Raw genomic sequence first — 14,955 nt, forward strand, 5'->3', positions numbered from 1 at the left:
ATCGAGGTGTCTGCGGAGTTTAGCAGGTCGCATGCTGTCATTAGCTAAACTCTCCTGACAAATGACACATAAAGGTTGTGGTGCATCAACTGATCCTGTCCATGTAAATCCTAAACTTAAATACTGCTCATCGTATCGTCGTATTTTCGGTTTGACCCCCTGAAACTGAAGGATTCGCATTTGGTGGTCTCAGAAACCGCTCCATTGTAATAGTCTATAGTGTTATAGTCTAATAAGTCACGTCTGCTTTATTGGTGGGCTTGACAAATATCAGAGAATCTTCACAAAGATCTTTTCAGAACTGTTTAAATAATGTTTTAAATATAATAGTTAAACTCAATATATCTACATATATTCATTATTTATTTATTTTTTACCACTTTCTCTCCACGCCTCCCCTGACATGCTCTAGTGCCCCCCTGGAGTTTCCCCTGCAGTTCCCTTTTACTGTAAACTACTCTACATTTTTGGTTGAGTGTCGAATGTGTGCATTCTTGGCAACATACTATCTAAAAGTGAATGAGCCATTATTATTTTATAGAATGTACAGTAGAAGAAAATAGTAAATGACAGAATTGCTGCAGTAAAAGCTTTATTAGTAACATGAAATTGCTGCCAGTGATCAACACAAAATCCAGCATACATGGACTTTTCCAAATGTGTAAAAATAAAACACAATTACAGTAAAAAAGGCACAGAAGGGAAAAAACACAAAGATGCACAGTCCTGTTCTAATCTATACGATCTTCAGAATTTGGCCACATGAGCTCGTCCACATCTTATGTCATCTCTCTCTGAGCACCTTGGATAGAAATGTTTGGCATGCCTTATCCACCCCTGGCAGTCTTCAGCAGAGAAGTCTCTGCAGCCGGCATCCATTGCATACAGGAGGGACATTTGGTCATGTGGCCGATGATCATACACTTTCCACCTCCAGGCAGAAAAAAATTCCTCAATGGGGTTGAGGAAAGGCGAGTTGGGACAGAGGAAAAGGGAAACTATTCTTGGATGGGCTGCAAGCCAGTTTGTGATTGCATGTGAATGGTGGAATTCTACATTGTCCCATGTGATCACAAATGTCCTCATGTTTCCTCCCCACCAGTTCCCTTTCTGCTTCTGGCACCAGTTGTTGGTGGAGGTCATCTAAAAACAAAAGAAGGCGCTCAGTGTTGTAGGGACCAATCTGACATTTCTGCAGGACCAAACAGCACACATTGTGATATATGCTCCTCTCTGACCCGGCACAGCCCTTTTCCAGATGACATGTCTTCCCTGCCGACGTGTTTTTGCCAGGTTAAACCCTGCCTCGTCTACATAAATGATTTCATGTGGGGTCTGATCAGCCTCCAACTCCATGACTTTCTGAAAGAAATCAAACACAGTATGTGTAAATGCTTTTACAGTATGTCCTACTGTATGTACAGTAACCCATGTTTACATGTACCATAGTGTAAAACTCACTGTAGAATAAGACATATTGGATAGACACCATACCTGGACATATTGGTGCCGGACAGGGGCGCAACTACACGTTTCCGAGTGGGTATGCAAAACTAAATTTGGTGCCCCATGTATCTGTCAGAACAGTGTACAACTGTTTCATTCTAACTCTGTGTCTGGTCAGAATCTGAGCAATGGTAGCCAGGCTGATGCTTTCCACATTGTGAAATACCAGGTTGTCCTTTACAATTCTGGTCTGAATTTCTCTCAGTCCCTCCCCAGAGGGAGGAACACGTTGCATCCTTTAGAGGAACAAAAAAATAATGTATGTTTTTGCATTTGGACTGGTGGCCTACAGTTATTGTGGGACATAGCAACAGTAATGATAGAAGAAGCCCTTGTGAAATGCATTACTTACCTGTTGGTTTATTGAAACTTCTGGATAATGGAAGCCACAGTTGACTGTCTGAGATTAGGCTGGACTCTTTCACCAGCCTCTCTCAGTGATAGACCATGGTTTAACACATGATGGTGGTTCTTATTTCATCAATAAAAACAGCTCATACTCTCCTTTGAACACCACAACGCATTCTTAAAGTGCGGACTTTACCTTAAGAAAAGGGTGAGGCTTGCGAGCCGAAGAACGCCATGTAGAACGATGTATTCTAATTTTGAGATAGTGAATTGGTGGGTTTTTGTTAAATGTGAGCCAAAATCATCACAGTTAAAAGAACCAAAGACTTAAACTACTTCAGTCTGTGTGCATTGAATTTATTTAATACACGAGTTTCACAATTTGAGTTGTGAAACTCGTAAAAATGTAAAATCCCTGACCGTACCTGCACCACATCTTTATTCTGTTTAGGGGTTTTTACGTTCTCTGGGGTATTCCGAGAATCAAGATCAGACATATGTTTGACGATATAAACCTCTACGGCTCCACAAAACGAGAGAGCGTAGCGTCTTACGACAGTCATTCGCTGTTTGCGGTTATCATACGAATGAATCAGGAGAGCCGTAAAGTGACACCTACCTGTCGCAAGAATGTCCGCGTCGTCTCTTACAAAACATAAATTTATCGTAGTAAACTCCACACATAGTTTCCTCAAAGTTTTGTTTAGTGTAAAACATGTTTAGATTAGCAGAAAGATAGTCAGTTCATTAAGTGATGAGCTGTTTCCTCACAAAAGCAGTTTATTCCGTGTACTGAAGCATCTCGTCCATAGACATCCATTCATAAAGAACTCTTGTGTCTCGCATGTCTCTTCAGTCTGTTCTGCACTCATGTGAAACTCCGCGGAACTAAAGGTATATCAATTCACGTTTTTCTACAGGACTGTAAAATATTTTATGATAAGTAGATTTATTAATTCAATGGCATGGTCATATTGTAAAGGTTTAAAGAGAAGTGTCACACTCTATAGACTTTATCAGTTGATGCTTCAAATAACTCTGTAGTAAACCTGCAACAATTAACTGTGGTAAAGTTAGTTTCACATTTGACATTGTTGGATATTCGGGTTCATTCACATTAAAATTCAAGACCTGAAGATGTCAGATCAGCTGTATATTGCACAAGGCTTATATAATAAAAACAGTTATGCAATAATTAGTGTTGTGATTTAAATGTGACTTATATTTCTCTTTTATTTTCAGAGTTTGATGATGGAGAATATTAATGTGACGTGTGGACAGATTCAGACTGCTGTGGGGTTTGTGTACAAAGTATCATCTGTGATATTGAATCAAACCCAGAATCCTGATTGTGAACAGTCCTGGTGCACACAGGTGATGATGAGGGGTCCGGTGGGGGGGTTGTTGCGCGTGAAACCTCATATGCTTTAGCGGCAGTCTTACATGTAAATGCGTGACACAGTGTATCCGCAGGACCCGCTCCGAGCACGATTCAAAGACCTGGACACCCTGGTAACAGTAGTAAAACGTCATGAAATGTATCTCTTCCTACAAGAACCTCTTTGCACAACTACGTGAGGATGAATATTCTGCTTCTTACGGAGGCGTGCATACCTTGTTGACATGTTTACACTAATGACACCATCAAGTGACTGCAGGAACTATATACCACTAGAAATGTTCAAGTGTCGTTTTTGTTGTAGTTATGCCAAATTACGCCGCATGGCAGGGAATGCGCGCTCCCAAATCTAAATATGTTCAGTAGCGGTTTTAACCTCCATGCAAACCACCCTAACCAATGTTTTTTTACATGCATCTGCTCTATTTTTCCATTATTTTCCTTTGTAATCACGCGCTGGACGAACGTCCATTGCTGCACCGTGTCTAATAATAATAAGACAGAACTATATTACTATTGTATACAACAAATCCTCAAAGTAATAATAATAATACTGTATCATATTATAATGACAAACTGGACAGCAATAAATAAATGTTGGATTATAATAACAATCAATAATAACTGAATTCCAAAGTGTTATTGAGTGAAAGTTTTGCACACCCTGTTCATTAACAAAAACAATATTGCTTTTTTTTTTTTTATCACTGTATTGTGGAAAAACTGGAAAACATGCATTCATTATTTTGAACTAGAATTTTATTTATTTAAACATTTTGATTAAAACTGCCCCCAAATACTTTCCTTTCTCATTCTGATACTGATTCTGGCTGCAACAGCTGACAGCTTCATTTAAAATAATGATTTAAAATACATTTGATATAATTTAAACAAACATTTGCAAAATGGGGCCCCAGGTTGGTCGGTTGCTTGGGGCCTCAGAAATCGTTAACCCTCCCCTAATCATCATATTTTCGTCAGTCGTTATACTTTTGCATTATTTTTGTATTCTCACGGCTGTGGAGAATGGCATTCTCGTGCGCACAAGTAAGCATACAGTGCACAGGGACGGAGAGAGAAGAGATATAAGCCCCCCTTCCCTTAGTCACTGTTGCTGTTAAGCTTTCCCATATGCATCCTATTCACTAAATATATATAAGGGGGGTGGGGACACACGTTCTTATATGTAAATAGGGGGGCTTCAAAGAAAAAAGGTTGGGAACCACTGATCTACACAGATCTTCAGACAGACAGATACATGATGTAATTGTGTTTGATTGTGAACAGGATGGTGTTGTGATAGCAGATCCATCATATAACAGATGGACTGAACCTGTGACTGCTGTAACATCTGACAGAATCACCACCAATCACTGTGTGCAGAAACTTCTTCATCAGATCGAATGTGAAACTTCAGGGGTAATTCACTATCTCATTCATCTGAAAATCACAGCATAAGAAACCTAACAAAGGATGATTCTGTTTTATTCTTCTCTTTGAATATTAATGCAGTACATCACAACACTAAACATAAACTAGATAGGTACATTTCCTGAAGAAAATATGAGTGGTGCTTGCCATGACAAAATTTGTCACCATGATGTCCCACCAACTGCCCCAAGTTGAAAGAGGCTACCCCCATGATAGTAGGATGTTCTGGTGCAGAGATATTGGTGTTGTTCCATGGTTGCTAGGGTAATCCCATCTGGTTGCTAGGCAGTTTCCAAGGTGATACTCAAAAGGCTCCTTGCCAGCCTGAGTCAAATGAGCCAACCCGGATGTGTCTACGATGTTCTGGTGCAGAGATATGCATTTTGTTACTTGGTTGCTAGGGTAACCCCATCTGGTTGCTAGGCAGTTTCCAGGATGATACTCAAAAGGCTTCTTGCCAGCCTGAGTCAAATGAGCAAACCCGGAAGTCTCTACAATATTCTGGTGCAGAGATATGTGTTTTGTTACTTGGTTGCTTGGGTAACCCCATCTGGTTGCCAGGCAGTTACCAGTAACTGTCTCTTACCAGAGACCGTCAACATGCACATCTTATCACGTGGCTTGTTGAGCACGTTACTGTAGAGACATAGCGCGTGTGGAGGCGAACCACATTATAGCGACCACGAGGAGGTTACCCCATGTGACTTTACCCTCCCTAGCAACCCGGCCAATCTGGTTGCTTAGGAGACCTGGCTGGAGTGACTCAGCAAGCCCTGGATTCGAACTCGCGACTCCAGGGGTGGTAGTCAGCGTCTTTACTTTCTGAGCTATCCAGACCCCCAATTCCCCCATCTAAGCGATTTTGAATGGAAGTCAATGGGGTTTGGATGCTAGGGCATGGCTAAGTAGTTTCCAAGTGAATACTTGAATACTGATTGCTCACCCAAGTAAAAGAAGCCAACTCTCATGTCTCTAGGACATTCTGATCCGAAGATTTACCTCTCAGCCATTTTTAATGGACGTCAATAGTGCTGGTTGCTAGGGTGCTCTAAATGGTTGCTTGGGCATGGCTAGCCAGTAATCAGAGTGATTCTTATTGGCTGCTTAATAACCTGAAAAGAGTCAATTCCCAAGTCTCTACGACATTCTGTTCTGAAGATATCCTTCTGAGCCATTTTGAATGGAAGTCTATGGGGGTGGTTGCTAAGGTGCCGTAAATGGTTGCTAGGGCATGGCTACGCCATTTTCAATATGATTCTTAAAGACTGATTGGTAGCCCGAGTGAAATGAGCCTGCCCCCATGTCTCTACGACATTCTGATTGGGAGATATGATCCCACAAATTTCTTGCATTGACTTGTCATAGCGGGAAAAAAATCCCTTTTTTAGACAGTTTTTTGCCCCCCAGGGGTACACCGTACCCCCCATCCCTTAGAACAGTCATAGCACAGGTGTCCTCAATAGGCTGGTCATTTTGACACCTCATTTGTGGTTCTACGACAAATGGAGTGGGACGAGTTAGGTGCCAAAAAGTTTATTGAAGATTAATCATAAGTATGTGAGATTAAACTAGTGATGCTTTGCTTCACAAGCACCACTAATACTCTCATCCAGTATAAAGAATTGAAACATTAATGAACAGTAGAAATGATGTTCTAATGAATCTTTGCTTTTATTTCAGTTCACACACCAGACCACATACAGAGGTGAGTGTGATGATCATAATGTTTACAGTGATATTATACATTGATCTAGTGTGTTCTGATGCAGCTGAAACTCTTTGTTTAGTTGAAACTTCTGTTGTTCATGATGATTTTTAATGTGTTTTTATCAGCGTGGAATGAAACTGCAGTGACACCAACATCAGGTGGGTTCAGATGATGTGTGTGAGATTTGATAGAAATGTTTCTTTATTCCTGATTTATGATCTTCTTTCAAAAGATCTGAGCACACATTTATCTGATGTCTAGATTTGAGATGGAAAAGACAAAATCCTGTTATTTTATGAACAGGCTTTTGTTTCCTTGTATGGTACAACATTGAGTGTGTTTGCATGGAAGATGTTTTACATCTTATGCTGATTATGCTTAATAAGTCAACATTGTGTGTTCTCATGTAAATGCCTTAAAAAGCTTTTCTTTATCTGAGTAAACTCATAAACAGTTTAATCATAAACCGTTCATCACAGGTAGATTTTGCCCATTACCTCAAAATCACGTTGCATGTGAATACCTTAAAGGTGCAGTATGTAACAATTTTCATGTTTTTTTTTGCCAATGTGTGAACGGCTTGTAACGCAACTTAAAAAATGAGCCCTTCCCGGACTTCCTAGGTTGCTTATTAAAGCCTGTAGACTAATTTTCATGTGAAGGGAGCGGGTCACTTTTGCCGGGAAAATCCAAAGGATGTGACGTTTATGCACGCTCCCGAGAGCCTCAGTGCTTCTTTTCCGCTGTTCAACAGCGACAACAGACAGTCTGCAACACATCCAGCAAATGTCCGGCTCCCAGCACAACACCGACTCCTACACAAACTCAGAGTAAGCCAAAAAAACATTTATCTACTGAATCCCGTCTGGCTAAGCGGGAACGTGATCGTGGTCGAGCGAAAACTAGAGTGAACATCGGCAGAGCATTTGATTCCTGGAGGGACCTTCGTTCGGTTTTGAGGATCAAAACGACTCTGAATTGGTGTTCCTCTTATTGGACAGGTAAACTTGCATAACTGTAAAGCATGTGAAATATAGTGCCATAAGGATTGATCTGTGTCATTTGAGCTAAACTACAATAACACATGAAATGAATGCTAGACAATGTTCAAGATAATGCAGAAAGCTCCATTCATTAGTGTAACGTAACTTGATTATACAGAAAATATATACAATCTATTATTATAAAACAATAGCGCATCGATATATCAAAATGACAGTTGTGATCACATCAATACTGAATTGTGTCAACATATTTATAATGTACAGTCTATTTTATAAACAGCTACTGTCATCATCCACCAAATTTAGCTAACAGCTATTGATAAAGCTGGCTAGCTAGCTAACGCCGACATAGGCTATCGTATAAATGCAGTCAATGTATCATGCAAAGAAAAGTGATTACTCCAAACTACAGTCTCACATAGTCAGACCTATATCCACACTTTATATGAGCCCTGTTCCAGCACTGGAGAGTCAAATATAATATACAGTCTCAAGGTTTGTGGTAAAACAATCATAACTGTGTAATTTTAATTATGCTACCTCAACTGTCAGCATGATGCCAGTAAATTTCGTTGTCTACGTCATTGTTTTGGCTGATGCTCGCATCCTTATGGAGTGTGTGTACGAGCGCAAGCACGAGCAACAGGTAGCTGCTGCAGTTCACTTAACAGCTACAAGTGTCATTAATAACAAGGGTTTCTGAATCTTACATACTGCACCTTTAAAGGGATAGTTCACCCAAAAATGAAAATTCTCAAATCATACGCTCATGCAATCCTAGATGTGTATGACTTTCTTTCTTCAGCTGAACACAAATGAAGATTTTTAGCTCCAAAATCCACGTACAGGCAGCATAAAAGTAATCCATAAGACTCCAGTGGTTTAATCCATGTCTTCAGAAGTGATATGATAGGTGTGGGTGACAAACAGCTCAATATTTAAGTCCTTTTTCCTTCAATTTCACTTTCTCCTTCTTCTTGCATATCGCCCCCTACTGGGCAGGGAGGAGAATTTATGATAAAAAATGATTAAATATTGATCTGTTTCTCATCCACACCTATAATATCACTTCTGAAGATATGGATTTAACCACAGGAGCAATATGAATTACTTTTATGTTGCCCTTTTATGTGGATTTTGGAGCTTCAAAGTTCTGGTCACCATTCACTTGCATTGTATGGATCTACAGAGCTGAAATATGCTTCTAAAAATTTTCATTTGTGTTCAGCAGAAGAAAGAAAGTCATACACATCTGGGATGGCATGAGAGTGAGGAAATGATGACAGAATTTTCATTTTTGGGTGAACTATTCCTTTAACTGACTTATCCGACTATTTATGTTTTGACGTCAAAAACAACAATCCAATAATTTCAAATCTCATGTAAACATTTTTATTTTTTTTTTGCATTGTCTGATTTGTTGACTAAACTGATTTATTTATCAGTGTATTGATGTGCATGTAAACTCACTCAGTGATTCTGATGTTTGTACAGAATATCTTATGTGTGTGTGTTTTTTCTTTTTGAATGAAACACCAGCAGCTCTTCTGTATCCAGGTAAAAAAACGCATTAACTGTTAAACATTAAAGTAATATTAAGATATTTAAACGTGTAGTTTACTTTTGATACCGGTTCACTCGCCATTGCGAGAAATCGCTTTGGGGAATTCCTTCTCCGTCAACCTAGTTGAAGCCATTGTACAATTACGGCAATCCTGTGATTGGCAAAGGTTTTTGAGCCCCGCCCCTTTAGACGCACAGTTGGCCTACATAAGCGGGCACGAAATGACCATTTCTTCCAAATTTTCTTTCTTCAAGACAGCGAAATCATCTGTCATCTTGAAAACCCTCTGTTTCGCCACTGAGATACACTTGTTCAGTGGATGGGATCTTCTCTGCAGACGTGGACAGGACGACTCGTCGGCTGTACTTCTAGCGTCTGCAGTGAGAAGACTCACCACTTCCCTGTTGTGTTCCGGCGAAGATTCTCTCTGCCTCGCCGTCGAAGACGCTTCTCGGTTCTGGAGACCTCCTCAATGGAGGCCCTCTGCTCCTAGTTCTGGTGGTTCTGGACACCCCCTCGATGGAGGCCTCTCTGCTCCTAGCTCCAGTTGTTCTGGACACCCCCTTGACGGAGGCCCCTCTGCTCCTAGCTCCGGTGGTTCCGGAGACCCCCTCAGTGGAGGCCCTTCTGCGTCCCGTTCCTCCTCCAGCAGCTCTGCCCGCTCCTCCTCCAGTGCCTCCTGTGACTCCAGTCTCCGAGTCTTCCACGGCTCTGCCCTCCGAGTCTTCCACGGCTCTGCCCTCCGAGTCTTGCACGGCTTTGTCCACTCCTCCTCCTGCAGCTTTGCCCCCTGAGTCTCCGCAGCCTCCTGCAGCTCCGCCTCCTGCAACATCATTCCCTAAGACTCCTGCTGCTCTACCTCTTGAGCCTCCTGCGGCAGATACAGATAATTTTAACATATGAACAAATACAGATAATGGCTTCACTGCACACCCCAACTTTATATATACAGTATATGCATTAATATGTTATTATATCACAAAAAGAGCTGTCTGCATGCATCGCATCTTTTACAAGATGTCGTTCCGCAAGTGTTCCGAATGTGAGCAGCATATTTCACCATAAGATGAACATGAGAGCTGCGTATGCTGCCTGGGCCACGCCCACACAAAATCAGCTCTCATGAAAACAGAGTCTCTGGACGCTCCACTCAAGGATCGCCCTTGTTTTGAGGGATGATCCCGCCTCCCACGCCCTCCCACCCGCCTCCTCTGTGTTAGATCCCGATGGACCACACGAGGAGGTACGGCGGGGCTACAAGGTCGAGATGGATGATTTCGAGGAGGATCTCGTGCCGGCACAAGCCCTGAGAGCCTCCCAATCTTCTGATATAGTGTACTCGCCAATGCAGTATATGCGTGATAAGCTCCAGCCCTCTATTTGAGTGCACAGCCTTATCACTTTTGCCGGATCTGACAATGGGGATGATGCCATGTCCTCGCTGTATTAGAAATGAGCGAGTGGGCGGAGGATGTTGCTGTCCCTTCCTTACCCCAGTAAGGGTGAGGAGCGTAGACATGCCACTGATAAAGAGCTGCTTCGCATCCTCTCACAAGTGTTTGAGGAGCTTGTTTTACAGTATTCCCCTCCAGTCGAGCCAGAAATATCTCACCTGGACGAATGGTTCCTGCAGTCCAGCTGCCATCAGAAGACTGCATCGCACAGGGCAGCGCACACAACACACACATTCTTCCCGCAGATCCAGCTTGCGTTAGCTTGTATGTTAGCTCATAGAGTGTTGGCCTTAGGTTCAGAGGACCGCTGTTTAAAACCAGCTGTCGACTCAAGCTGACACTTGACACGACAGAGTCGTGGAAGTGACACAGAAAGTCGTGGTTGCTTCAGAATAGCACTGCGGGACACAAAAAAATCACCGGTGGCTCAGTGAGATGACTCACCGCTCTTCTTCGGGTCAGCCCCCGGCAGAGAACCCCGTCTCTGCTGCTCCGGCTCTGCCAAAGACAGCCCAAGCCATCAGTGAAGCCACGCAACCGTGGCTTGAGCGGTTTCAGTGTGTTGTGTTCAAATAAGAATGTTCTCACGAAAGAGAGAAGTGCTCATTGCACGAGACACACTGTTAACATCCCCTCGTTGTTCACTGGGTGGTTACACATATATGTTGTTTCTGTGTGCTGTGTTCACATAAACAATCTTCTCACAAAAAACAGAAATGCGCTACCTGCACCTGCTCGAGATGCACACACACATTCACATGCTGCTTATTCCCCACCAGAGTTTGCCAAGAGGTTGCACATATATTGCTTCTGTGTGTTGTGTTCACATAAACATGTTCTCATGAAAAGCAGGAATGCGCTCGAGACGCACACACATTTACACGCTTTTCACTCCTCCCTCCCTGCCGGAGTTCGCCGGGACCAGGATGTTACACAAAATATTGTTTTTGTGTGTTGTGTTCAAATAAATAATGTTATCACACACACTCTCGAAGAAGGGCTCTTCTTCCCTTCACGCTTCTCTTACCCCACTCTATGCACAACCACTTCCCGATGGCAAGCGGCAATCTATCTCCTCTAGCTAGCGAGCAACACGCCCGTTGTCCCTCTGACGCCGTTCTGTCATCTACGGTCCCATAATGGGATGCCCCGGTATTGCGTGCAGAAATTCACAATCTCCTCGTAAAGAACGTGATAGAGATTGTCCCGAACTGCGGCAGCCACAAGGGTTTTACAGCCGCTATTCTCTTGAAAGACGACAGGCATCAGTCCATTTTACATCCGAGACGCTTGAATCACACGCTTGTAAAGCGGCCATTCAAAATGGTATCTCAGAAACAGATCTTATCACTCATCCACCCTCAGGCTGGTTTACGTCAACAGATCTATGGGATGTGTTCTTCTTATGTACAAATTGCACCTCATCACAGGCTGCTTTTAAGATTTGAGTTCGAAGGAACTCAACAGCTTTGGCACATGGACAGGTGCGAAGTGGGTGTAGAAATTCAACTGCCTAGAACTGCTAGCTTAGAACTTCCTAGCCTTGAACGTTTTCATTACGACATAGTGAATCACCACATTCTGATTCATTCGGACAGAATGACAGTAGTGGCGTAGATAAATCGACAGGACGGAACTCAATCGCTGCCAATGATGCGCCTGGTGCAGCACCTCCTCTTGTGGCGCAGGCGCCATCTCCTCTCCCTGAGTGCAATATGTCCTGTGCCGCCTGAACTGCGGAGCGGATGTCGCAACAGGGAGCGATGCCAGTGGAATGGAGACTTCATCCTTAAAATGGTCATGAAGATTTGGGAAGTATCCGGCAAAGCGGAATTCATGCTGTTCGTCACTGCAGAAAATGCCCACTGTCCCCTCTGGTACTCCATGTCCCAAGCCCCACTGAGGGTGGACACTTTGGCCCACAAATGTCCTGTGAAACGCAACCGCATTGAACAAGACAGAATTGGCTCAGTTGGTAATGAACACCATCTTGCAGGCTAGAGCTCCGTCTACAAGATGACTTTATGCACTGAAATGGCATGTGTTTGCAAATTGGTGCTGTTCACGTGGCAAAGACCCAGTTAACTGCTCCATAGCAGTGATCCTTACATTCATTTAAGAGTGGTTGTACACAGGTTTTACCCTGTCAATGCTTAAGGTTTATGTAGTGACTCTCTCTGCATATCACTGTCAGTTGACAGCTCATGCCAGAAATTTGGGCCAGGTCTTTCAAAAGCCACCATAAACCCCAGAAAAGGCTATGTGCCTAAGGTTCTATCCACACCCTTCAGGGCTCATGTGGTCCACCTATAAGCTTTTTTTTCCCCACCGTTTAATTCGGATAAGTAGTTGATGCATTAGTTATGCCCTGTGCAGACATTACACATGTATGTGGAGCATACACTCAGCAGGTGAGCGCAAGCTCCTTTATTACAGGTGGGCTACCTGATATATTTCATACTCCCCCACCCCCTCCCCTCCCCCCCACAAGTCACAAGCACTTCCAATAAAAAATAAAACCTACTTTCTTAAGAAATGGTGATTTCGCGCCCGCTTAAATAGGCCAACTGTGCACCTAAAGGGGCGGGGCTCAAACACCTTTGCCAATTACAGGATTGCCATTCTTGTACAATGGCTTCGACTAGGTCATCGGAGAAGGAATTCCCCAAAGCGATACTCACAATCTCTCATTCCCTTCATCTCAGAACCGAGATTACATGTGTAACCGGAGACGTTTTGTTTACTCATAATGTTTCATAATTTTTTAATAGATCAGCTGATTTTGTTGTGTCATTGTAGAGATGAGCTGATTTCTTCTTTTTGTTATTTGTATAGATGAGTTGTTCTGGATTTTAGCTATTGTTTTCTTCATTGTTCTGCTCTTCATCTTTTTCATGCTGCGGAAAAAGATCTTCAGGTGAGTGATGACAGATCTGTATTACTGTCGTAGTTCAGTCATTAAATCTTGTTAATAAACGGGTCATAACATGATAAATAGAATGTGCCATTTTAACTACAGAATTGACTCATTCAGATCTCCTGAAATAAATACATTAACGTGATCAACACAACGCCAACATTACACATCAGTTATGGCTATCGGCTGATCAGAAACTTTGTCTATCAGTCACAGTGAGATAATGAGGAAGATGCGTAATATATGCCATTATTCCTAAACGGACGAAAAATAATTTCTTCTATTTCTTCAGTATTTTTACACCAAACGTTGCTGTTTGTGTGTGTGTGTGTCTGTGTGTGTGTTGTGTGTAGTGTGTGTGTGTCTGTGTGTGTTGTGTGTAGTGTGTGTTTGTTTGTGTGTGTGTCTGTGTGTGTTTGTGTGTGATGTGTGTGTCTCTTTGTGTGTGTGTGTGTTTTGCACATCTGTTCACATGCTGCTGCACAAACCGGCTGTTATTGAAGGATGATGCAGATAAAATTACAGTGCATCCGGAAAGTATTCACAGCGCTTCACTTTTTCCACATTTTGTTACGTTACAGCCTTATTCCAAAATGGATTAAATTCATTATTTTCCTCAAAATTCTACAAACAATACCCCATAATGACAACGTGAAAGAAGTTTGTTTGAAATCTTTGCAAATTTATTAAAAATAAAAAACTAAATAAATCACATGTACGTAAGTATTCACAGCCTTTGCTCAATACTTTGTTGAAGCACCTTTGGCACCAATTACAGCCTCAAGTCTTTTTGAGTATGATGCTACAAGCTTGGCACACCTATTTTTGGGCAGTTTCTCCCATTCTTCTTTGCAGGACCTCTCAAGCTCCATCAGGTTGGATGGGGAGCGTTGGTGCACAGCCATTTTCAGATCTCTCCAGAGATGTTTAATCGGGTTCAAGTCTGGGCTCTGGCTGGGCCACTCAAGGACATTCACAGAGTTGTCCCGGAGCCACTCCTTTGTTATCTTGGCCGTGTGCTTAGGGTCGTTGTCCTGTTGGAAGATGAACCTTCGCCCCAGTCTGAGGTCCAGAGCGCTCTGGAGCAGGTTTTCATCAAGGATGTCTCTGTACATTACTGCATTCATCTTTCCCTCGATCCTGACTAGTCTCCCAGTTCCTGCCGCTGAAAAACATACCCACAGCATGATGCTGCCACCACCATGCTTCACTGTAGGGATGGTATTGGCCAGGTGATGAGCGGTGCCTGGTTTCTTCCAGACATGACGCTTGCCATTCAGGCCAAAGAGTTCAATCTTTGTTTCTCATGGTCTGAGAGTCCTTCAGGTGCCTTTTGGCAAACTCCAGGCAGGCTGTCATGTGCCTTTTACTGAGGAGTGGCTTCCGTCTGGCCACTCTACCATACAGGCCTGATTGGTGGAGTGCTGCAGAGATGGTTGTTCTTCTGGAAGGTTCTCCTCTCTCCACAGAGAAACGCTGGAGCTCTGTCAGAGTGACCATCGGGTTCTTGGTCACCTCCCTGACTAAGGCCCTTCTCCCCCGATCGCTCAGTTTGGCCGGGCGGCCAGCTCTAGGAAGAGTCCTGATGGTTCCAAACTTCTTCCATTTACAGATGATGGAGGCC

At 42.9% G+C, this 14,955-nt stretch overlaps 1 long non-coding RNA gene across 1 annotated transcript; it reads right to left on the reverse strand.

Moving 5' to 3' along the window:
• Positions 1–582: 582 nt before the first annotated feature.
• Positions 583–2,380, reverse strand: LOC127449927 (uncharacterized). Its single transcript, XR_007898880.1, has 3 exons — positions 1,859–2,380; positions 1,495–1,742; positions 583–1,362 (listed from the first exon to the last, which is right to left on the reverse strand). It is a non-coding gene; the product is annotated as an uncharacterized LOC127449927 (long non-coding RNA).
• Positions 2,381–14,955: the final 12,575 nt, after the last annotated feature.

Source organism: Myxocyprinus asiaticus, chromosome 13 (genome assembly GCF_019703515.2).
Source record: "Myxocyprinus asiaticus isolate MX2 ecotype Aquarium Trade chromosome 13, UBuf_Myxa_2, whole genome shotgun sequence".
NCBI lineage: Eukaryota > Metazoa > Chordata > Actinopteri > Cypriniformes > Catostomidae > Myxocyprinus > Myxocyprinus asiaticus.